Source organism: Oncorhynchus tshawytscha, linkage group LG14 (assembly GCF_018296145.1).
Source record: "Oncorhynchus tshawytscha isolate Ot180627B linkage group LG14, Otsh_v2.0, whole genome shotgun sequence".
NCBI lineage: Eukaryota > Metazoa > Chordata > Actinopteri > Salmoniformes > Salmonidae > Oncorhynchus > Oncorhynchus tshawytscha.
Window position 1 is genome coordinate 8,681,226 of NC_056442.1, and position 25,324 is coordinate 8,706,549.

The following is a 25,324-nucleotide window of genomic DNA, read 5'->3' on the forward strand; positions in this document are numbered from 1 at the left end:
TCACTGTGCCAAACTTCACAGTAGTCCCTCGTGAACTACATGCTCAGCGGTCTGAATAAGTGATGATCCTCTTGAAAGGTTTGGTGCTCCAAGGGCAGGCTGTTCCCTCTGCCTTAGCAGTAACTTTCCTGCAGTTCTGTCCCAACAAGGACACTTCATGTGCAGGACTCTCACTCCAAGACCCCATAGTTCTTTCCCACTGGAGGCACATGCAGGGAAATCTCCCGTGAAGACACAAGCAGCGTACAAGCCTGTTACTCTAACCTCCTTTTCACCCACTCTAATCCAGAACTATCTGTGTGTGTGTGTGCAGACTGCAGAATTGTATCAGATTACTACCGTTGTAGTTAACACACACTAAACCAGTTCCTAATGCCTGTCTGTGTGTGTGTCTCTCTCTGTGTGTGTGTGTGTGTGTGTGTGTGTGTGTGTGTGTGTGTGTGTGTGTGTGTGTGTGTGTGTGTGTGTGTGTGTGTGTGTGTGTGTGTGCGTGCGTGCTTTAATGGGAGGCAGGAATAGCTGAGAGGGCTTCCTGTGTTTTCCTACCAACATTTCACACAAGGTTCATATGTTCCATTAGGGTTCATATGTTCCATTAGGGTTCATATGTTCCATTAGGGTTCATATGTTCCATTAGGTATAAAAAAAAAATAAGAGAAAATATTGAAATAATAAATGGTGAAAAATAAATCATAAGGAATAAGGTTTTGAAGTGTATGTCCTATATCTAGACAGATATCTCTATCTTAACTTGAACGATTTTGATAGGGATTTTTAAAATGATGTTACTTCAATTGACGCAAGGGTGTGTCAAGAGACTCTAGGGGGTTAAAAAAACATTTATTTTATTTTACTAGGCCTACCCCAGCCGAACACGGACGACACTGGGCCAATTGTGCGCCGCCCTATGGGACTCCCAAACACGGCCGGATGTGATACAGCCTGGAATCGAACCAGGGACTGTAATGACGCCTCTTGCACTGAGATGCAGTGCCTTAGACCGCTGCGCCACAATAAATGGATTTCCAACTAATTTGATGTGTACATTTCTATCAGGAAATGTTCACTACTTCCACTAACAGGAGCAGTAGAACAAATACAGTTAAGTATGAGCTCTAATCAGAAGTCTCCACTTTTTCTTCTCCTTTGATTGGATGGATGATATGCAATCACAAATCAGTCACAAAGATTTGAAATTCTGTAACAAAATCACCTTGGGCCACATAAGTATCCTGGTAGTTGGGGTAAGTGGAAAGTGGTTTCATGATTTACACAAAATACATACACAATAGTAGAGACACTGATGCAAAGGGATCATATTTACATATGATACATACCTTTAAAGAAAGCACCGACAATACTGTTCCCGCTATTATCCTAATGACGACTCTTTACAGCTAAATATCTCGAAGTAGAGGCTGGAAATTTGCCATTGTGATAACAAGTGGGTGTGTGGTGCACAACTCTACATTTCTATCTTTGGGAAATGGAAGAAAGCGTAGAAATAATTAAGGGGTGAGAAGCTTGTGTTAATTGCCTGCTTTGTGGGTGACACAGCTGTGTTGCCGAAAAGCTTGGTGTGTTTGGCAGCCAACCAGGTCTGTGTCGTGTTCATTAGTGCACACCGTAGCAAAATGTTTTGCAATCGGAAACAAAAATACGTTTTTCTTATTGGACGAGTTCAGGTAGTCCCAACCCTGTTTCTTTTATTTTTCTTCTTCTCCTTTGGTGCCATATGAATACGACCCTGGTTTTCCGTCCCCAGGAAACCTTATCGCTCATTCCTGTACGGCAGATAAATGAGAAAATCTCTTTTTCACTGACACAAGGACACCGGGATATACACACACGGTTCGTAGGGATACACACACACGGTTCGGTAGGGATATACACACACGGTTCGGTAGGGATATACACACACGGTTCGGTAGGGATATACACACACGGTTCGGTAGGGATAGGGATACACACACGGTTCGGTAGGGATATACACACACGGTTCGGTAGGGATATACACACACGGTTCGGTAGGGATATACACACACAGTTCAGTAGGGATATACACACGGTTCGGTAGGGATACACACACGGTTCAGTAGGGATATACACACACGGTTCGGTAGGGATATACACACGGTTCAGTAGGGATACACACGGTAGGGATATACAAAAAAGGTTCGGTAGGGATATACACACACTGTTCGGTAGGGATACACACGGTTCAGTAGGGATATATACACACGGTTCGGTAGGGATATACACACACAGTTCGGTAGGGATATACACACACGGTTCGGTAGGGATATACACACGGTTCGGTAGGGATACACACACACGGTTCGGTAGGGATATACACACACAGTTCGGTAGGGATATACACACACGGTTCGGTAGGGATATACACACACGGTTCGGTAGGGATACACACGGGTAGGGATATATACACACGGTTCGGTAGGGATATACACACACACGGTTCGGTAGGGATATACACACACGGTTCGGTAGGGATATACACACGGTTCGGTAGGGATACACACACGGTTCGGTAGGGATATACACACACGGTTCGGTAGGGATATACACACACAGTTCGGTAGGGATATACACACACGGTTCGGTAGGGATATACACACACGGTTCGGTAGGGATATACACACGGTTCGGTAGGGATATACACACGGTTCGGTAGGGATATACACACGGTTCGGTAGGGATATACACACGGTTCGGTAGGGATATACACACACAGTTCGGTAGGGATATACACACACGGTTCGGTAGGGATATACACACGGTTCGGTAGGGATATACACACACGGTTCGGTAGGGATATACACACGGTTCGGTAGGGATACACACACGGTTCGGTAGGGATACACACACGGTTCGGTAGGGATATACACACACGGTTCGGTAGGGATATACACCCGGTTCGGTAGGGATACACACACAGTTCGGTAGGGATATACACACACGGTTCGGTAGGGATATACACACGGTTCGGTAGGGATATACACACACGGTTCGGTAGGGATATACACACGGTTCGGTAGGGATGTACACACGGTTTGGTAGGGATATACACATGGTTCGGTGGGGATACACACACGGTTCGGTAGGGATATACACGGTTCGGTAGGGATATACACACAGTTCGGTAGGGATGTACACACGGTTTGGTATAATGGAGGCATTTCAATTCTTCTGTTGTGAAGGAATGCGTCCGGTGAGAATTGCAGGCTTTGCCACCACAATGCTGTTAAAATGTGAATAGGTAATACACAGACAGAGTTGAAGGCTGAAAAGAGGACAGTATGCAGCGGGTGTGGAAACGTATTAAAGGACATGGGTGGCTATTCTTCCTTCTAGGAAGCAGTACACTCCTGTTGGAGCTAGTTCAACCCCTACTGTAACAAACCTGATTCTACTGATCGGCTGCTCCTCAGCACATTGACTAGCTGAATCAGGTGTATTATAGTAAAGATGGGGCAAAAACCTGCACAACCAGCTCTCCAGGAGAAGACTTGGTCGTCCCTGTTATAGGGTGACCTCTTTGGGTGAAATAAATACAGTAAGTATTTGAGGGGAGAGGGGTTAAAGTTATTGAGTGAATACATTACTGCTATTATCCCTGCAACAGGGATGTACACAGGCTTTTCACTCACTAATGATCCATTTGCTGCTAAGGGTTAAGTGAGAGAGAGGAGCTTAACACAAGGTTCATTATAGGGTGTTTCTTCTCACGCATGGTTTATATTTAACCAATAAGGTACGAGGGGGTGTGGTAAATGGCTAAGGGCTGTTCTTAAGCGCGACGCAACGCGGAGTGCCTGGTTCCGTATCAGTATTATGAACAGGTTACTAACGTAATTAGAGCAGTAACAATAAATGTTTTGTCAAACCCGTGGTATACGGTCTGAAATATCACGGCTGTCAGCCAATCAGCATTCAGAGTTTGAACCACCCAGTTGATTAAAAAAAATATATAATCTTACCCATAAGGTAAGATATATACATAATCAATTATCATTTAATGATCCCTTAATCTCTCCAGTTTCATCAAACAGTCTAAACAACCAGGTTATCCATCCCGTGACTGCTTGAAGCCCTTAACTCAGCGTTTCCCAAACTCGGCCCCGGGGGCCCCCCTGGGTGCACGTTCTGATTTTAGCCCTATCGCTTCACAGCTGATTTAAATAATGAACTCATCATCAAGCTTTGATTATTTTAATCAGATGTGTAGTGCTACGGTAAAAAACCTAAATGTGCACCACTTGGAGTCCCCAGGATTGAGTTTGGGAAACACTGCCTTAACTGTAGCTGTGTCCTTTATGTTTTTAACGAAATGTGTTGCACCCCCACCGATGTGTTGTCAATATGTATTTTTCTATTTCCGTTTATGAGTTGATTTTTTAAATGTTTTTAAAAAAATTCATTGTCTGCTTGGTCTGTAACGTTGTCACTTGTCTGCTTGGTCTGTAACGTTGTCACTTGTCTGCTTGGTCTGTAACGTTGTCACTTGTCTGCTTGGTCTGTAACGTTGTCACTTGTCTGCTTGGTCTGTAACGTTGTCACTTGTCTGCTTGGTCTGTAACGTTGTCACTTGTCTGCTTGGTCTGTAACGTTGTCACTTGTCTGCTTGGTCTGTAACGTTGTCACTTGTCTGCTTGGTCTGTAACGTTGTCACTTGTCTGCTTGGTCTGTAACGTTGTCACTTGTCTGCTTGGTCTGTAACATTGTCTGTCTGCTTGGTCTGTAACGTTGTCACTTGTCTGCTTGGTCTGTAACGTTGTCACTTGTCTGCTTGGTCTGTAAACGTTGTCACTTGTCTGCTTGGTCTGTAACGTTGTCACTTGTCTGCTTGGTCTGTAACGTTGTCACTTGTCTGCTTGGTCTGTAACGTTGTCACTTGTCTGCTTGGTCTGTAACGTTGTCACTTGTCTGCTTGCAGCACAGTTCATTCCTCCATCTTGACAAGGTCGTTATTGTAAAAGATCATGTATTCTCAATGACTGACTGTTTGTTGTAATTGTACAGAAGGTTCATCACGTCCTGCAGATAGCTAGTGGTTCAGTAACATAAATACCCAATGAGAGTGCATGTACTGTATGTTGATGGAGTAGGCTAAATACCAGTCACAATGTTGAATGTTGTCACGGTTGCTCAGTTTCGGCTGTGATTGCATCACAACCACACAGGCTTGTGTTTGATCCATCCGCCAAAATCTCCATGCCCCTGTGGCGGCTAACCGCCACCCCCATCCACTGTACCTTCACCACACCCTTCCTAAAACTGAGGTAACACATTGCTCCTCTGACAAACTAGCTTAGCACAAACAATTTAACAAAAAAATTAATATCTGTCTCTATCAAAAAGGAGGAATAGAAATGAGGAATACACTTACGAGAATATGTTACCTCTCCCTGAAACAGACACGACTAAAACACAACAACTCTCCCTGCTCAATTCCCTAAATATAGGGCTTTTATTTTGAAAGGTTTGCCTGGCTTACGTCTGAGAGGGGATGCAGGTTGTCAGACCACCACAATGGCTTCCCCTCCACCACAACAACAAACACCACTCCCTCCCCATATACCTGACAGCTAACCCTGAGCAAATATCAATATAACCCCGGCTATGTCCTCCTGTCAATGTGAGGATAAATCACAGTTGACCGCATAGTGCATAAAGGCAATGCAAGAACCATTAATGTTGAGGTTTTTTTAGGCTCAGGTCACAGAGATGCGTCGGAAAAATCTATAATTCCTCTGATCGGTAGTTTACCTAAATTTAGTCCACTCAACTGTAGTAGAAGTGAGCCATAGAGATGGCTAGAGGGCACACTTGCCACAAAAGACTGTGATGGTGTGATGGCATAGGCAACACCATGGTTGGCTTTCACCATTTTCAAAGAGTTAACTGGGTGGGATTTGCTATGGTTTCTGAGTGATTGGGCAATGATCAACACATAGTATTCTTCCTCAAATGCGTTTGTCTATACTTTGTAAGAATTGAATCCAGGTCAGTGGGAGGGATCAGCCAATGAAGTAATCTCCTGTTAAAACATTCCAGCGTGACTTGATGTCAGTATATTGCCAACGATGGCTTTATGCTCGTTTGAAACACAAAATAAGACAACTGACTACTTATAATGGAGATAGCCATCCATGCTGCTGCCCATGCTGTCACAGAGCGATCAATGGCAAAGATAAGACGTGCACCATCAATCAATCAACCAATCAAATGTATTTATAAAGCCCTTTTTACATCAGCAGATGTAGATCGAGCCTAAAACCCCTAAACAGCAAGCAATGCAGATGTAGAAGCACCATCTATCCATCTCTATGATGTGAGCAGTTTAAAAAAAAACATATATAGGCAGAGGCCTGGTTTAAATCAGCAAGGGCTACCTGCAGGTCTACAGGTCAAGGTTTGTTGGCCAATCTTACAGTGGCAAGGATTTATAGAACACATCGCTATTGAAGTCCCCTGTCAGTCATACCATCTATCAAATGATAATATGAAGATCGGTGTGTGCATTATGGAACAATGTTACTCTAAGCCCTTACATACGGCATCATACTGTACTACTGTCTTTACCCCATTAGCAAGACATGTATCAATAATGTGAGGAATATATCAAATGTAATATCTGCTGTAGCAGGTCATTCTCTGTTTATTGCATGTGGCAGCAGTGGCTGTGTCCACAATGTATGTATGGTCAACCAAGTGGGGATGGGTTGAGGGAATCATTTCTGGACACACCCACATATGCACAAACACATGCACAGCTACACACACAGGGCCATATATTTCTAGTGTATATATGGCTCTACACACACACACACACACACACACTTATTTACTGTGCGCAAAATGCTACGGGTGATACTCTTTTCCTACTCCCGGTCGGTTCCGCTCTATCGCTCCAGTCCAACGATGATCCTGAGAGGATTCTCCAACAGCTGTGCTGTTGTCACTGATATTTGGGCAGATTATGTCCAGGGGGCGTGTACACACACTAGCGTGCACGGTGGGAGTGCACGTCAGCACTCCTGATTAATAACCAACCAAGATGGTGGGTAAAACCCTTCTCTTGATAAGATTGTTTGGGAAAAACGTGACTCGATTCATGTTGTCCACGGCCTCGAGCCGTGCAACACAGGGCTGCCATGATGGGCATAGGGTAAGGACTTGTTGAGGTAGGAAATCAGAAATCACTACACGCCACACGTGAACTGCGCAGTAGCCAACCATTGTTAGATAAGCAGTAGCTTCATGCAATGGAACTAGCAGGTCATCGTTTAAACCAATTCCCTCAACCCATCAAATCTCTAAGTAGTGATTTAATGGAACGCAGGCTACATACAGTACACAGTATTACTAACACAGTATAATTTCCTGATTTAAATCGTATGAACATCCATCCATCCATCCATCCATGCACACTTCGCCATATGCATGTATTGCAAGTACATTCCAGTCAAGGTATGAGGCGAGTGGACATGTCTGAAGTGAAGTAAACGATACGTAGCACTAAGCACAAATGTCCCATTGGAGCGTTATCATCTCTGTCCTCCATGTGGGTGGGTTTGTGGGTAGCCTAGGCAAACAGGGCAGGCCTTAGGAGAACACTGTAATCTGTAGCCAAGATTAAGCAGGTCCTATGTGCTTAATCCCTGAGCAGAGCACACTCTGATGAAACCCCAGCAGGCTAAATCAGGGCCAAATAATCCCACATCCCAATGAACGCATGTTTTAATTGAAAGGATTCTTTAGCTCCTGCTAAAGACTAAAAGAAAAGGCTATAGAGTACCACAGTATGAGTCATAATACCCATATAACCTAGAGGTCAAACAGGGAAATGATTCCAATCATTTTTACACCATTCATTTTTCCCATTGGGGATTTTAGAAACACTTAAAATAAGGGCTGTGTTTTTGTGTAGGCTTACCCTGGCTTGACGTTTTTATAACCATGTAAATCTCTCTAGGGCAAGGTGACTTTTATCAATATATTTGACTGTATTTACTCCCCCCAAAAAATAAATGCTAATTAGCTGTGTGTCTATCATTAAGAACTACAAATCCCATGATGGTCTGGATGAGACTTCCCAATCAACGCTAAAGTAAGAATCTCTGGATTAATGATCTAATGTTAGCTAAAGGTAGTAATGAATAAATAGGCTACATTTCTTTAAATAGACAATTCTGTGAACTGTCTTGTGCAAGTTTTAAATTGACACAATACCTGTTAGCAAAGGTATCAGCTAGAGATGGCATGCAGGAGCTTGCAGGGATTCATAGTTTTGCATGATGTATACTTTGATGCTTATTGGCATTTTTTAAATTTTTAATCTGAGAGTAAATAGAGCCAAATATATTGATAAAAGTCACCTTGTCTGAGAGAGATTTACATAATTTTCAAAACGTCACTCGAGAGTAAGCATACACAAAACACAGCCCTTTATTTTAAGTGTTTCTAAAATCCCCTATGTGAAAAATGAATGATGGAAAAAACGATTGGAAACATTTCCCTGTTTGACCGGTAGGTTTTATGGGTATTATGACACCTCCACTTTGGGACTCTATGAACAAACGCTTTAAAATGATTCATTTGGTGCTGCAATGCAACAGCGGGAACCAGCACTAATATAAATGCTACAGCTTTAAGAATGGAGTAATCTAAGAAAGGGACATTTGTATGTAAATCCCAACTATCATCAGGATAGGCATACTTTAGGGTTGTTTTTATTACAGAAAGTTCTTTGTCTTCAGTTCCCTTGTGAAAAGCAATGATTGGACACATCTGTGATTCTTATTGTTTCAATTTAACCCTAATGAATGAAAGTGTCATCCAACTAATACATCAACAGCTGTCCTATTCTGATCTTTCTCCAAAATAATGAAGTGTTCCCGCCAGCTAGCAGACAAAGCACCTGACCACTGTGCTTTGTGTGGGGTACAGGGCCTGGCTGTCTCATACAAGGCACCATCAGTTTAGTTAGTGATTCTCAATTGAGGGCTTTGGCGCCACTAGGTGGCCAGATACCGTAGTCCTTGTGCATCTCTGAAGTTGCATGTCATGGTTGTCTTCAATTGGGCACACCATAGTTAAACATTTTGCAACTGTGTGTTCTTATTGGATAAGTTCAGCTAGTAGCTCCACACTGAACACACCACAGCTGTGAATGTTGGTTCCCCTTTTAAAATGATATATATTCTGCCTGTGCAGATGGATGGAGTGATTTGAGCGAGACAGAAGCATGCAGTGTCCCCATCTGCCAACCCAAGTTCAGCGTCTGGCTTGGGTCAGTCTGTGCCACACCACCAGAGGAATCATCTGTTCTCTGTTCTCATTTGACGTGATTAAAAAGAAAGATCGGAAATGACCTCAACCCCAGCCGGGACCCCATGCCTCCCAAGCCTTTCAAATCAGTGTAAACAAAGTCCTAAAATAAAGAGCTATTTTTGTGTACATCCTCTTAGGATAGGGGTGGCATAGGCACTAGTTTGAGGCTGTCAACACAACGACCATCAGTACAAAATCTACACAAAACCTGTGTGACTGCCAGATTGATTAAATATATTGCATCCGCCACTGTTCCACTCTTATAGCCAGTGCATTTTAAATAGAGTCCCGTCATATTTACGTAGTACAGTCAAACGGTTGAGGGATTTAACAGAAAACACAATTGTGTTGATGTACGCACTACTCCTCTTTAAACGGAGGTACTCAAAAGGAGAAGTACAACTCATTGATATTCACGATCTGTGATGCGTAAGAGTATGAGCTGTGTAGAATATGTGGTTTAGAGATCATAGACAACAGCACCCTACAGGAGAGTGAAGGATTGTTGTATTTTATTGTTCATGCTTTTAGGCACAGGTCCAAATACGCTGTCACTAAAAAAAATGAGATATCAAATGATAAAGGGTTGAAAACGTGAAGTTGAGGGATTAAATCAAACTAATCTCCTGACATTTCTTTTTTTTGGGGGGGAGTGAATATCCTGAATTGTTCAACTAGCCAACTGATGTCAATTCAATTTTATAATACACGGTTTTTTGTTTTGTTTTTACAAAAAAAAGAGAGTTGATCATGTCGCACATATGGTCTATTGTATAAAAGACAAAGGGGAATAATTTAGATTAGAACAACCATAACATTGAGACATACAGTGCATTCGGAAAATATTCAGACCCCTTCCCTTAATCACATTTTGTTACATTACATCCTTATTCTAAAATGGATTCTATTGTTTTTTCCCCTCATCAAGCTACACACAATACCCCATCGTGACAAAGCAAAAACAGTTAAAAGAAAAAAAAGAAAGCTCATTTATTTAAAAAAAAAATGTTTTACATAAGTATTCAGACCCTTTCCTCAGTACTTTGTTGAAGCACATTTGGCAGTGATTACAGCATTGAATCTTCTTGGATATGATGCTACAAACTTGGCACACTTGTATTTGGGGAGTTTCACACATTCTTCTCTGCAGATCCTCTCAAGCTCTGTCAGGTTGGATGGGGAGCGTTGCTGCACAGCTATTTTCAGGTCTCTCCAGAGATGTTTGATAAGGTTCAAGTCCGGGCTCTGGCTGGGCCACTCAAGGACATTCAGAGACTTGTCCAGAAGCCTCTCCTGCGTTGTTTTGGCTATATGCTTAGGGTCATTGTCCTGTTGGGAAGGTGAACCGTCTGGGGTCCCAGTCTGGGGTCCTGAGCGCTCTGGAGCAGGTTTTCATCAAGGATCTCTCTGTACTTTGCTCCGTTTATCATTATCTCGATCCTGACTCGATCCCAGTCCCTGAAGCTGAAAAACATCTCCAAAGCATGATGCTGCCACCACCATGCTTCACCGTAGGGATACTGCCAGGTTTCCTCCAGATGTGACTCTTGGCATTCAGGCCAAAGAGTTCAACATTAGTTTCATCAGACCAGAGAATCTTGTTTCTCATGGTCTGAGTCTTTACAGTAGGTGCCTTTTGGCAAACTCCAAGTGGGCTGTCATGTGTCTTTTTACTGAGGAGTGGCTTCCCGTCTTACCACTCTACCATAAAGGCCTGATTGGTGGAATGCTGCAGAGATGGTTGTCCTTCTGGAATGTTCTCCCATCTCCACAGAGGAACTCTAGAGCTCTGTCAGAGTGACCATCGGTTTCTTGGTCACCTCCCTGACCAAGGCCCTTCTCCCCGATTGCTCAGTTTGGCCGGGTGGCCAGCTCTAGGAAGAGTCTTGGTGGTTCCAAACTTCTTCCATTTAAGAATGATGGAGGCCACTGTGTTCTTGGGAACCTTCAATGCTGCAGAAATGTGGTACCCTTCCCCAGATCTGTGCCTCGACACAATCCTGTGGGACCTTACATAGACAGGTGTGTGCCTTTCCAAATCATGTCCAATCAATTGAATTTACCACAGGTGGACTCACAATCGAGTTGTAGAAACATCTCAAGGATGATCACTGGAAACAGGATGCACCTGAGCTCAACTTCAAGTCTCATAGCAAAGAGTCTGAATACTTATGCAAATAAGGTATTTGTTTTTTTATTTTGAATACATTTGCAAAAATATCTAAAAACCTATTTTCGCATTGTCATTATGGGGTATTGTGTGTAGATTGATTTTTGTTTTTTCTTATCCATTTTAGAAGAAGGCTGTAACATAACAAAATGTGTCAAAAGTCAAGGGGACTGAATACTTTCCGAAGGCAATGTAGAAACTGACTGTAGAGACAGTCTGTAATTATTTTCTGGCACAAGTAACAGAGAAATGAGAGTTATTTGCCTCTCCAACAGAGATAAAAACATAAGAAATAATTATGAGACTCAAGGGAAAGAAAATGTCTTAATTGTGTCCATTTCTGGAATTAAATCACTTTTCACACAGAAAATTGATTAGATTGAGATTAAGGTGACGGTAAATGAATCCTCTCCAATGCAGTAGAGTACACAATTGATATGTTGACATGTCGTAAATGCTGTAATGGACAAAGATAGTGTGATGTAAGTGAGTAGATCATCATCATTTTGCTCATATTCATCATCATTATCATTGTCATCCTCATCACGGTGCTCCTGTTTGGCTCAGTTAGTAGAGCATGTCTCTTGCCACGTAAGAATTGTGGGTTCAATAACTGCTGCCATACAAAAATGTATACATGTACTGCTATGAATTGCTTAGGATGGAAGTGTCTGTGAAAGGGCATATATTGTTAAGATATATATGATATATCATGTTGTTGATTTTAGTGGGAGGTGAGACATCATGGAAAATACAGTCTAGTTCATTGTCCAGAGATGGATCATTAAAAATGATAAGTGATATTGGCCCTCCTCCAGAGTTAAATTATGATATTGTCCCTCCCCCAGGGTTAAATTATATGATATTGGCCCTCCTCCAGGGTTAAATGATATGATATTGGCCCTCCTCCAGTTAAATTATGTGATATTGGCCCCCCTCCAGTTAAATGATGTGATATTGGCCCTCCTCCAGTTAAATGATGTGATATTGGCCCTCCTCCAGAGTTAAATGATATGATATTGGCCCTCCTCCAGAGTTAAATGATATGATATTGGCCCTCCTCCAGAGTTAAATGATATGACATTGGCCCTCCTCCAGAGTTAAATGATATGACATTGGCCCTCCTCCAGAGTTAAATGATATGACATTGGCCCTCCTCCAGAGTTAAATGATATGATATTGGCCCTCCTCCAGAGTTAAATGATATGATATTGACCCTCCTTCAGAGTTAAATGATATGACATTGGCCCTCCTCCAGGTTTAAATGATATGATATTGGCCCTCCTCCAGAGTTAAATGATATGATATTGGCCCTCCTCCAGAGTTAAATGATATGATATTGGCCCTCCTCCAGAGTTAAATGATATGATATTGGCCCTCCTTCAGAGTTAAATGATATGACATTGGCCCTCCTCCAGAGTTAAATGATATGATATTGGCCCTCCTCCAGAGTTAAATGATATGACATTGGCCCTCCTCCAGGTTTAAATGATATGATATTGGCCCTCCTCCAGAGTTAAATGATATGATATTGGCCCTCCTCCAGAGTTACATGATATGACATTGGCCCTCCTCCAGAGTTAAATGAGTGAGGGACTTTGAGACTCATAAAAGCCTAAACGTTTTTAACTGCACTGCAACAAGAAGTGAAAATAGATGAGTGGTGCTGACAACAGCACATGTCATAACATGCCGTATACCGTAATTTAGCCATTCCTGACAATTGAATGACTGATTCTATCATCAACATTAACGAGATTAGAGGACTTTACCATTTGGAGGAAAGCGGGAGTGCAACAAAGTGTGTGAACATGACTGTGACAATAGTAAGCCTGCATTCTAATCAGTTTGTTTGGGTTGCATAATGTGTAGGCCTACAACATAGTAGACCTAATGTCACATTAACAGTGTTAATAGTCATATTTGGCAGGGTAGCTACAGTACAGTATATGGCTTTTTCTTGCCAGTAAGAAAATTAGATTTTTCAGATGTATGCACTGCATGTTAGCTGAAGGGAAAGTATGCCTGGACCTGTATTCATAACGCCTCTCAGAGTGCTGATCTAGGATCAGTTTAGCCTTTTAGATCATAATGGATAATATCACATGGACAGGGGAGGAACCAAGGTCGTCACTCAGAGCTGAGGATCGTTCTCCTGGTGAGCCGCTACTCTGGGAAGAGTTCAACAGGAAACACCATCCTAGGCCGAGAGGAGTTCCCCATCAGAGCCCAAACCGAGGAGTGTTTGAGGCGAGAAGTGGAAGTATTTGGGAGAAGGGTCACTGTGATGGACATCCCCGCCTGGACGGGGCGCTATTTCCCCCTGGACTCCCTGGAGAGCGCTAAGCAGAGGTTGGCATACAACGTGTCCATGTGTCTTCCAGGGGACCACACATTTCCCTGCTAGTCATGGACATGTTCAGGGGGAAGGAGCGGACGGTGGAAGAGCAGCTGGAGTTTCCCATCGAAAGTATCTGGCGGTACCCCATCTTGCTGTTCACTGGGGGTGACACTCTGAGGGAGGAGGACTCGAGGATAGAGCAGCTCTTGGAGAGAGAAGCCAGCTGGAAGCAGCTGGTGGAGAAACACAATAACAGGTACCATGTGTTTGACAATGTGAGCGGGGACGATGATGTCAAACAGGTCAGAAGGCTGCTGGAGAGGATAGAGGTGATGTCGGGAAACAATGGCAGATGCTTTGAAATCAATGACAGTCTGGGAAAATGTTGAACACGAGCAGGGAGATTGAAAAAGGGCAGATGATAGACTGAAGTGGGCCCAAAGAGGGACATAGACACTCAGAGCTCTTCTTCACTCAGGTGAAAAACGGTCATTTCAACCAAACACACAGTACAGTACATATTTGTAACAAACTACTGTATTTCGGTTAGATTTGGATGAGATCTTGTGTCTCTCAGTCTCACTCATAGAAGCAACCCACAGACTGACAGAGCTAAGGATTTTGCTCCTAGGGGGAAAATATGATGGGAAAAGCTCTGCGGTAGCGAGGTTGACACTCTGGGCTGGGGCTGGTGCTCCATGCAGGACAAGTCTGAGCGAGTGAAGTGGGAGGTGGTACGCAGCGTTCATCTGTGTCCTCCGGAGACTCACGCCCTCTTCCTCGTGGTCTCGGGTGACATGACCTTCACAGAGAGCGACAGGCAAGCTTTGGAGCAACATCTGGAGCTACTGGTCCTAGGGGTGTGAACCCTCACCCTGGTACTGTTCACCATGGGGGACTGCTTCAGAAAGGTCACCCCTGAGGAGCACATCGAGAGCTGGAGTGCCCTCCGGTGGCTGGTGGAGAAAAGTGGGAACAGGTACCACGTCATGGAGAATGAAAACCCAGTGAATAGCCAACAGGTGGTTGAGCAGCTGGAAAAGATTGAGATGGTTGTAGGGTACGAAAGTGAGCTCCTTCTCACAATGTACCAGCAGGTGGAAGAAAGCAACCTGGAGGCGAAAACTGTTATGTGAGGACAACCTAAAGACAATGGCGAGCATGAGGAAGTCTATCAAAGAGAGGGAGGAGAAAATAAAAGAGATGGAGGACATCTACAAGAACGAGAGAGCAGTTGAAACGTGTCTAGAGAAAGACAAAGTCATCAAGGAGACGGAAACTAGTTTTAAAGCGGACAACAGTGGTGTATGGGGCGGCAGGGTAGCCTAGTGGTTAGAGCGTTGGACTAGCAACCGGAAGGTTGTGAGTTCAAACCCCTGAGCTGACAAGGTACAAATCTGTCGTTCTGCCCGTGAACAGGCAGTTAACCCACTGTTCCCAGGCCGTCATTGAAAATAAGAATGTGTTCTTAACTGACTTGCCTGGTTAAATAAAGGTAAAATTTAAAAAAAATCTGTCAATGCATAGACAAATGCACAATAGCTGAAAAACTCTGTCCGCCATTAACTATTGTTTTGGTAATGCAGGTAAATACATAGCCCTGATTGAACCATGGCTAAAGCCTGACGAATTTACTGTGTTAAATGAGGCCTCTCCTCCAGGTTACACTAGTGACCATATCCCCCGTGCATCCCACAAAGGCGGAGGTGTTGCTAACATTTACAAAAGCACATTTCAATTTACAAAGGAAAAAAAACGACTGTGTTTTCATTATTGAGCTTCTAGTCATGAAATCTCTGCAGCCTACTCAATCCCTTTATAAAGCTACTGTTTACAGGCCTCCTGGGCTGTATACGGCGTTCCTCACTGAGTTCCCTGAATTCTTATCGGACCTCGTAGTCATGGCAGATAATATTCACATTTTTGGTGACTTTGATATTCACGTGGATAAGTCCACAGAGCCAGTCCAGAAGGCTGTCAGAGCCATCTTCAACTCAGTGGGTTTGGTCCAACATGTCTCCAGACCTACTCATTGCCACAGTCATACCCTGGATCTAGTTTTGTCCTGTGGAATAAATATTGTGGATCTAAATGTTTTTCCTCCTAATCGGACAACCATTTTAGTATGTTTGAAATTGCAACAAATAATCTGCTCAGACTCCAACCAAGGATTATCAAAAGCTGCACTGCAAATTCTCAAACAACCCAAAGATTCCTAGATGCCCTTCCAGACTTCCTCCACCTACCCAAGGACATCGGGGTACAAAAATCAGTTAACCACCTAAACGAGGATCTACATTTTTTTTGCGTAATACCCTAGATGCAGTCGCACCTCTAAAAACATTTGTCTCAAGAAAGTAGCTCCCTGGTATACAGAAAATACCAGAGCCCTGAAGCAAAGCTTCCAGAAAATTGGAATGGAAATGGCGCTCCACCAAACTGGAAGTCTTCCAACTAGCTTGGAAAGACCGTACCATGCAATATCAAAGAGCCCTCACTTCTGCTCGATCAGCCTACTTTTCCAACCTGATTGAGGAGAATAAAAATAATCCAACATTTATTTTTTTATGCTGTCGAAATGCAGCATTCCCCAAGTGAGGATGAACAAATACATGAACTTCTTCGCCAAAAAGATAATGTTCATTAGAAAGCAAATTACGGTCTCCTCTTGAATCTGCATATTTTTCCAAAACTCACTTTTCCTGAGTCTGCACAGAACTGCCAGGATCTAGGGTCAATGGAGACACTAGTGTTTGTTTATCCTGAATCTCTTGACACATTCACGAAAATGGTCATCATGGCCTCTAAACCTTCCATCTGCCTACCGGACCTTATTCCAACTAAACAACTAAAAGAGCTACTTCCTGTGTTTGGCCCTCTTATGTTGAACATAATAAACGACTGACTATCCTTTGGATGTGTTCCAAACTCACTAAAAGTGGCGGTAATAAAGCCTCTCCTGAAAAAGCCAAACCTTGACCCGGCAAATGTAAAAAACAAACTATTGGCCTAGATCGAATCTCCCATTCCTCTCAATAAAATGTTTTTAAAAGCTTGTGAAGGTGGTACCTTTTAATGATACCTTTTAATGGTGTCAGCCCATGGTTCTGCATCTGTCCTCGTGCTCCTAGACCTTAGTACCGCTTTTTACACCATCGATCACTATATTCTTTTGGAGAGATTGGAAACCCTATTGGTGTATTCAGACAGGTTCTTGCCTGGTTTAGATCTTATCTGTCGGAAATATATCAGTTTGTCTATCGATCACTACATTCTTTTGGAGAGATTGGGAACCCTAAATGGTCTACACAGGAAAGTTCTTGCCTGGTTTGATCTCATCTGTTGGAAAGATATCAGTTTGTCTCTGTGGATGGTTTTTCCTCTGACAAATGAATGGTAAGTTTCGGTGTTCCTCAAGGTTCCGTTTTAGGACCACTAAATGTTCCTAAAATATGCATGTGTGTTTTGTGTGTGTGTGTGTGAGTGTATATATGTAGTGTGTGTGTGTGTGTGTGTGTGTGTTTGTGTTGGAGTGTCGGTGTGGTATGTGTGAGTGTGTGGGTAGAGTACATTGAGTGTTCATAGAGCCTGAGCAAGAATGTCAGTGCAAAAACAAGGGGGGCAATGCAAATACTCCGGTGCTCAGCCCTCCGTTTCCTGTAGTCCATGCTCAGCTCCTTTGTCTTGCTGACGTTGAGGGAGAGGTTGTCCTTGCACCACACTGCCAGGTCTCTGACCTCCTCCCTGTAAGCTGTCTCATCATCGTCAGTGATCAGGTCTACCACGGTCTGCCGTGTCATCGGCTAACTTAATGATGGTGTTTGAGTCGAACGTGGGCACGCAGACATGGGTGAACAGGGAGTAGAGAAGACTAAGCAGGCGCCCCTGTGTTGAGGTTCAGCATGGCGGATGTGTTGTCAGAATGTCCAGGGTCCAGTTGCAGAGGGAGGTGTTTAGTCCCAGGGTCCTCATCTTAGTGATGAGCTTGGAGGACACTATAGTGTTGAACACTGAGCTGTAGTCAATGAACAGCATTCTCACGTAGGTGTTCCTTTTGTCCAAGTGTGAAAGAGCAGTGTGGAGTGCAATAGAGATTGCTTTAACTGTGGATCTGTGACATACAGGTGTAAATTTGGAATCGTTGCTTTATCTATTTTTTTATTTACCAGAAAGGCATGTCATTATTTAAATAAAACAAGAAGCCGAACTTTAAAGTACATAATGACTGTTTTAAATGAAAATGTCCTTGGCTGAATTGGCCAGCGTAAATGCAAGACAATGGGCACAGCATCAGTGGTGTGGCAACTGTACAATAGCACATAGCAGCTGCAGTAATGATGTATTTAACAGTAAAATATATTATAGGAAATATATCAGTCAATGTATGTTGGTACTGTAATCTGATATTTCCTGCATCAACCTTAGTGCCTCGTAACAAATATAGCACTATTTATTCTCTGGTGTAGAGGGTGAATTAGCCTTGCCCACAATATTCAGGTGGTTGAGTCGCGCCGTCACCTTGGCACCAAGTCTATTGGTCTGAGACTTCAGAAACATCTCCAGCTGCTGCTCTCTTGATTCCCTGTGGAAGTTATGAGTCAAAGTTAGACATATTAATAATCAAAGCTGTTGTTCTTGGTTTTGAAATCTTCCATTAAATAAAAAAGAGATATGTCTTAGATTAGAAAGTGTGTATAATATATATATATATATATATATATATATATATATATATATATATATGTATGTATATATATATATATGTGTGTGTGTGTGTGTGTGTGTGTGTGTGTGTGTGTGATAGTAGTTGATGCTAACACCAGATGCTGAGTGGGAGGGAAAGGAACAGTGTTGTGTTCACCTGGAGGTGTTTACTGTACTGACAGGCATCCTCTGGGGAGTTTTACAGGGACTCGGGGAACTAGTGTAGGAGAAGCAAAATGAGCTGTTGTTATCTCCACTTTAATCTAACCTTTATCTAACATCCACAAGGGGGCAGTAGTACAGCAGCATAATTATAATTCTGTATCTCTTGACTAATTTTGCATCATGCTGATGTAACGTCATTATTTTAGCCAAATTAGAAGAGATCATTTGATTATAATATGATTTTTGACAAATCCAATTACTAACAATTAGCATGCCACACCATCAATAGAAGTACAGAGATAACGACAAACCAAACATGAAGAAACAGAAAATGGTGTGCGTGACATAAATGCTAATTGAAGTTATTGATTGATGACAATTGGCAAGGACTCAAGGGAAGACACACTGATTGAGTTGTAGGCTAAATTAAATGCCAGTATTCCTCCTAGGGATTAGAGGTTAATTTAGTGGAAACACAGATGCATGATGTGTGTGTGTGTGCGCGTGCGTGCGAACAGTATACCTCCTGTCATCTTTAGAGCTGTCGTCTTTTAGCTGTCTGGGAGTGGAAGGTACATTCTCTGGCAGGGGAAACTCTGCTCGGATCATCTCGGGCGTGAGAGATACTCCCGTGCTTTAAGACCTGGTAAAACACATCAGTCACACAAACCTCTGAAATGGATTCCTGTTACTTTCAGTCCGCCTGTCTGTCAGCGTGTGTTAGTGCTTACCGTCCATCCAGTAGCTCCTCTGTCATATCTTCTGGAAGGCCATTCAGAGCTGTGGGCGCCATGGTGTCACTGTTGAAGGTGTCAGACCTGGTGGAACACACGGTTAGGTGATAGAGACTCTGAGGTCATTAAAGGACTGGTACATTGACTCAATGACTCAACTCTATTATATCAACTGTATTTATAAAAGGTAACACAATTTCAGCCCATGTTGTACAGCTGAGTATAAACATACAGGCTAACATCCTGTTGATGTTTGCAATATCTTCACGTCAGATGACTAGGCAGCCCTATGGTTTGTTGTAGAGGCCTACTTTAACTGATAGGCAACATTTCACTTGGACTTGTTTGGACACTACTTCAACAAAGCAGAGGATATTAGCGCTGGCTCTTAGTAACCCTGGTGTTGGAATGGATTCCAGAAAGGAGTCTGCACCATGGCCATAGATCTTAGACAAGGGAACAGAGTGCCGGTCCCCCCCTCACCCTGTAAATATGAAGTAAATCACTGTGTTTCCATTCATAAGTCTGTCTGTGAGACTTGCACTGGTCTGGGCCTGTAGCTAACGTGCTACAGCTTAGCCTTAGCCATTCAAATGATCTGGAGGCAGAGAAGAAGCACGCAAGTAGATCCTTGGAAGAAGTGGACACGCACAAACACACTGAGCCAGCTGATGGAAGTTTGTGAATGACAGTGTACTTCCTAAGGAGCAAAAGGGTTTTCCACGTTCGTCAAGTCAAAATGCTCAAGTGCAACTTACTGGTTGCGTGCGGTGCCTTCATTGAAGCTCTATGCAATCAATGGAAAATCTGCATATAATAGCAAAACAATCCTAACTAACTAGCTCCCACAGGAGATGGCTGAGGGGAGAACGGCTCATTATAATGGCTGGAATGGAGAAAATGGAATGGCATCAAATGCCTGGAAACCACGTGTTTGATACCATTCCACTCATTCTATTCCTGTAATTCCCACGAGCCCGTCCTCCCCAATTAAGGTGTCACCAACCTCCTGTGCTATCTACCTACCCATAGCATCCCAGTACCATGAAACCTCGGCTGTGAGCTGGTCAAACAAGATGATCAAACAAGATAAGTGTTCAATTGTGTTCAGTTGTGTGTGAAGAACAGTCCATACATTGCACTGTTTACTCAAGAACACATAGTATAGATGAGTTAGTACATCATGATCCGTTAAGACACTGTCACTTTAGCGGTCGCTTTACGCAGCTGTATGTGTGGTGTGAGCCCTGTAAAGCTGTGCTACTGGATCCTTACATGCGCAGGGCCCAGCTACTGGTGAGTGTGGGACTGTTGGACAGAGAGGCCAGGGCAGCCGATGGGAACTTCTTCCAGGTCATCACGCCTCGGATCACATCCTGCAATTTGATCAGGATAAAGAATTGTGTAATTGTTGTAAAAACGACTTTGGCTTTAGTCTTACCACAAATGTCCACATTGTGTGAAAAATCAAGGTATTCTATTCTATTATTTTTAATTCTATTTCAATTATATAGAAATGCAATGCTAGTACACAAAAATGTGAGAGTTTTTGCTTAATAACTCCTCTTGATATGAGAGACCTACTGTTCGGTCTAAAAATGTCTTCTGAGTGCTGGGGGTGTGCATTCCAAACACAGAGGGCTTTGGGATGGTGTACCGGGGCAGTGGACACAGGTGGAACTCCAGATCACACTCTAGGTAGAGGGGGTCTGCTTTGAAGGCATGGAGACCGGGGGGCTGGGTTCTACAGAGCAGAACAAAGTCCAACATGGAACACGAACAGTATAAATGATCAATGCAAAATTATTCACAATTATCGATATTCTCAGGCCTGGTGAAGGATTCCACTATTGGCAAGAGGAACAGCTGTTGTGGGCATCATCAGGACAGAGATTCCAACAAAACATTTCCAACACTATGCATGATAGTAACACCAATCATTACGACTACATCTACTGCATATAGCCTTATAATGGACAACCTGGAGATATTTACTAGAGATATGACATAGACGTGGTCCATACTGTAGATATGCATGATGAACACATTTATTTATACAGCAGTGGAGGCTGGTGGGAGGAGCTATAGGAGGACGGGGTTGTTGTAATGGCTGGAATGAAATAGAATAATTGGAACAGAGTCAAACGTGGTTTCCATATGTTTGATGTGTTTCATACCGTTCCATTTATTCAATTCCAGCCATTACAATGGGCCCGTCCTCCTATAGCGCCTCCCACCAGCCTCCAGTGATATACTGTAAATAAATAAATACATGTGTTCTACCATATTCTGTGATATTCCCTTACAAAGATTCCGAGGGGGTGTGCGTAGGGAGGCTTCAGCAGGGCGGTGGGGGCCATGAAGCTCAGACTGGGACACTCATCCTCCTCGTCCTCTGGCTCGGCCACTGCACACCCCGAGGGAGAACGGATCACCCTGGGAAACAGTTCATCCTGAAAGAGAGGGACACAACCACGTAAGCAACCAGTGCATTAGGAGACTGAAACAGGAGAGACGACCTGAACTTGTTCAATACCAAACACACATTTTTGTTTTCCGTTACAAAATGTTTTTCTACAGTGTTCCCTAATGAATATGACCCAGCAGAGAAAAAAAATAAAAAAGATTTATCAGTCTTGTATAACAGCCATGCTGGCAAGATTAGAGATACACTATAAAAATCATATCAATGAGATGGGGCCAATCTATTAGAAACTCTAGTTCTGCAATTGCAAAAATCCTACTTCACGTTGTCCTAAAGTAAGATCAGATCTGACAGTTGTAGGATGTTCCTGTAATAAGTATTGTTGTGGTAAAGAGTTTGCTATGGAGAGCTGCCTGCAAATGAGTAAGTGTTTGTATGATGGGAGCTAAGTGGGGACCATGAGCTCTGGAGAAGGGTGATTAATGGTTGTCTTGTCACGGTCTTGTCAACCATGGGAAACTATAGGAACATTTAAAAAAATAATGGTTTGATTACATAAACAACGAGGTTATTGCTGTATCAGTTTGAGCAAATACACACACGCTATTGGATGTCAGAGGAGCAGAGCAGATCCTAGTCTATGACAGTGACACCATTAAGTAATCAATCAAACCATTCAGAGTTCTCAGGGTTATTGCTGCTGCACATCATTGTTTATGTTATATCACTTGTACATCGTCTCATAAAAGGCTTAAAGGATTGACTGTGATGTATTTCCTTTGTATAAATGGATCTGTGTATTACACACCACCTACGTAAGCGTCCCACAGTGTTGGTGGTGAGTCTCTTGGCTCACCTGTGCCCCAGTGCATAGCGTCCTGGGCTGGGATGGGGGGGGAATGTAGCTAGCGGCAGCCTCAAAGGCCGAAACAGGCTGGTACCCCATTAACTTGTAGTGCTGGGGAACCTTGAGAAACAACACACGTAATGGGACACAAGTGAGCACGTGACTGTACAATTTCTAAGCTAAATCCCTGTCATCATCAGCGGGTACGTTTACATAGGGCCTAATTTAAGGCCAATGGAGTGAAAAAGAGAGGGCTAAGTACTGTACCTTGCGGGCTGCCTGCTGGAAGAGCCTCAGAGCTCTCTGACTGATCTCCAGATGACTGCTGGAGTACATGCGAAAGGAAGGCGTGCCCACCGGTGCCTGGAAGGTACAAACAGAACAGACGTTTTGATTGTGAAAAAGAAAATGGATGAAAGCAGCTCTCATACTCAAGGGGGAAAAGGCAATATGCATTCCATTTGAAGCCATTTTAGAGGCAAACGGGTCAGTTTTGACTTCAACATGGTGCCTGGCCTGTGTACGCAGGACCCGTCTGGTAGAGAGCTTAGGTTGGCCTCGAGCAAAGTCCCTCTCCTTTCTCACCTCTCCTTTTCTAACCTGGAATTAAGACGAGCGTTCGTCATGTTCAGAATACGAGCAAGTGTGACTAACAGGGATCAATCCCGGGAGAATGCATTAGCCCACTAAGCCAAAGCCTAGGCATTTGCTAGGGGAGCCATTGCAACTCTTCAAGTCTCAGGTAAGGTCACTGATCATCACACTAGCATGGTCACTAAACTACCTCTGTTACACAAATGTATGAAACAGATGAGGACAAGGCATAGGGAAGAGGTGTAAAGGCTGTTTGGGTTCCTGGCCTGAGCTCCAGATTCCAGAGAAGACACATGAAAGGAGTTTATCCAATCACCAAGTGGAGTGATTGGCCTCTCTAAAAACAATGGTGGCCTGTAAAGAACAGAGTAAATACAGCCAATAAACAGAGAGAGGGGAGAGGAAGTGCTGTTAAGTGTCCTGGGAGAGATCTGTCTTCTGTTCCCCTTCAGAAGAAACAGCAATAGCAGTAGCTCTCCCTGACATTACGGCGTCATGTTGTATATCTAATTTAAAGTCACTACGGTTGGCTTTATACATTTACTGGCCGTTCTCAATAAAACTCAAATACAGTTGCACAGCCTGACTTCAAACCAAATCAAATCAAATTGTATTTGTCACATGCTCCGAATACAACAGTGAAATGCTTACTTACAAGCCCTTAACCAGCAATGCAGTTCTAAGAAAAATAACTTAATACACTACACACACAAACGTACATGGACACCCCTTCAAATGAGTGGATTTGTCTATTTCAGCCCCACCCGTTGCTGACAGTTGTACAAAATTGAGCACACAGACATGCAATCTCCATAGAGAAACATTGGCAGTAGAATGGCCTTCCTGAAGACCTGAGTGACTTTCGACATGGCACCATCATAGGAGGCCACCTTTCCAACAAGTCAGTTCGTCAAATTTCTGTCCTGCTAGAGCTGCCCCAGTCAACTGTCAGTCCTGTTTTTGTGAAGTGGAAACATCAAGGAGCAACAACGACTCAGCCATGAAGTGGTAGACCACACAGAACGGGACTGCAGGGTGCTGAAGCGCGTAGCGTGGTAAACACTCACTACCGAGTTCCAAACTGCCTGGAAGCAACGTCATCACAATAACTGTTCTTTGGGAGCTTCATGTACTGGGTTTCCATGGCAGAGCAGCCGCACACAAGCCGAAGATCAACATGCGCAACGCAAAGAGCCAGCTGGAGTGGTGTAAAGCTCTCCGCCATTGGACTCTGTTTGGTGGAGGAGGAGTAATGGTCTGGGGCTGTTTTTCATGGTTCGGGCTAGGCCCCTTAGTTCCAGTGAAGGGAAATGTTAACGCTACAACATACAATGACATTCTAGATGATTCTGTGCTTCAAACTTTGTGGGAACAGTTTGGGGAAGGCCCTTTCCTGCCCCCGCACATAAAGTGAGATCCATTCAGAAATGGTTTGTTGAGATCGGTGTGGAAGAACTTGACTGGTCTGCACAGAGCCCTAACCTCAACGCCATCCAACACCTTTCACTTTGGAACTTTGACTTTGGAATGCCGACTGCAAGCCAGGCCTAATCGCACAACATCAGTGCCCGACATCACTAATGCTCTTGCGGCTGAATGGAAGCAGGTCCCTGCAGCAATATTCCAACATCTAGTGGAAAGCCTTCCAAAAAGAGTGGAGGCTGTTATAACAGCACAGGGGGGACGCAACTCCACATTAATGCCATGATTTTGGAATGAGATGTTTGACGAGTGTCCACATACTTTTGGTCATGTTGTGTACATAAGTCATAGTTACCCATAGGGTATGCAAACCGGAGAAGAACTGGTTGCCCAGATTGCTGCACAAGTGAAGAGAAAACAAAGCCAGAGCAGAGGAAAACATGAAACATGTTGGATATACAACATACAGCAACAGTGTTATGATTATTATGACTATCATGATAAATTACAAATCTAACCATATATTCATATGGTTAAAAAAAATAATAATCGCTCTCCTACAAAACCT

The 25,324-nt window shown here is 43.3% G+C and overlaps 1 long non-coding RNA gene across 1 annotated transcript; it reads right to left on the reverse strand.

Annotated features, from left to right (window-relative positions):
- Positions 1–18,002: 18,002 nt before the first annotated feature.
- LOC121839251 lies at positions 18,003–21,101 on the reverse strand. Its single transcript, XR_006078775.1, has 6 exons — positions 21,053–21,101; positions 20,744–20,844; positions 19,466–19,552; positions 19,258–19,377; positions 18,727–18,786; positions 18,003–18,447 (listed from the first exon to the last, which is right to left on the reverse strand). It is a non-coding gene; the product is annotated as an uncharacterized LOC121839251 (long non-coding RNA).
- Between the last annotated feature and the right edge of the window lie 4,223 nt (positions 21,102–25,324).